The sequence below is a fragment of the Myotis davidii genome, unplaced genomic scaffold (assembly GCF_000327345.1).
Source record: "Myotis davidii unplaced genomic scaffold, ASM32734v1 scaffold428, whole genome shotgun sequence".
Classification (NCBI taxonomy): Eukaryota; Metazoa; Chordata; class Mammalia; order Chiroptera; family Vespertilionidae; genus Myotis; species Myotis davidii.
The window spans coordinates 17,880-18,918 of record NW_006299834.1 but is presented as its reverse complement, the minus strand read 5'-3'; the positions used below and the strand labels follow the sequence as shown (position 1 = coordinate 18,918).

General features: G+C 63.5%; 1 protein-coding gene across 1 annotated transcript in view; it reads left to right on the top strand.

Annotated features, from left to right (window-relative positions):
- The window catches only part of PRR5 (proline rich 5), a 13,541-nt gene that overhangs the window by 6,665 nt on the left and 5,837 nt on the right, over nucleotides 1–1,039 (top strand). The window lies entirely within an intron of this gene.

Here is a 1,039-nt window from a genome sequence, read left to right as displayed (position 1 = left end):
AGCCAGGCTGGACTGGCCTCCCTGGGCGGCCCCAGCCAGGCCCCCTCCCAGAGCTGGGCTCCGACACAGACCTGCGCTTTACAGGCGGAGGGAGGGGGCCCAGAGCGCAAGGAAGTGAGAAGAAAGACCAAGGCTCTTGTCTGACTCTCGTTCCCATGGAAACCTCCAGTGGTCAGACAGGAGCAGTGCAGTCTGGGAGACCTACCCGCTGGGGGCACCTGCCCCTCCTCACCCAGAGATGCCCACCGCGCCCCTGCTGGTGCCTCATTGGCTTCCAGATGGGGGTCGGCTCCCCTCCCCCACCCCAGCAGCCCCTCATCCGAACTCTGGTCTTCCCAGTGAGAAGGCGAAGGGTCCGCACTTTGCATTTCCTGGGGGTCCCGGGCCAGCCTGAGGACCCTCAGCTGCCCCATTCCCCGGGGTGGGTCCCCTGAGCATGGCACTGCTCCTCCTCAGGGCACAAGTGCCTGCAAAGCTGGTCCAACCACCTGCTTCCCGCACGTCTGCTTCTGTGGTCACACCCAGGATGTCGGTCAGTGCAGCAAAGATCCTACATCATCTTGGATCACACCTCCTCTCCTCTCCTGCCTGGGGCGTGTTGCTGTGGTTGGAAATGGTCTCCCTGCTCCCCAGACGCCCCCCCCCCGCCCAGGCAGCCTGGGTGTCAGGGACCCAGGCCCTTGAGAAGGACCTTGAACCTCTTGGAGGCTTTCTCTTCACTTGTCCAGTGAGGCGACCCCGTGCCATCGTCTCACAACTGCTGTTCAGTGCTCTGCCTCCCTGCATGCAATGGGGCTGGGACTGTTTGGGTCCCCAGGGGAGGGCCTGGCACCGTGTAGATGTTCTATAGATGGACAGACTGGTGGGAGAGTGGAGGGAGGGAAGGAGAGGCGCATGGGTGGGGGGTTCCTCAACTGCCTGGTGGTGGTTACCAGAATGAGACGAGAGGAGACAGGGTGTGAGCAGAAGCTCCTGTTGGCGGGGGGCAGCACTTGGACAGGTCTGGCCCCTGTGTGGGTCTGTGTGGGCGGACCAGGGA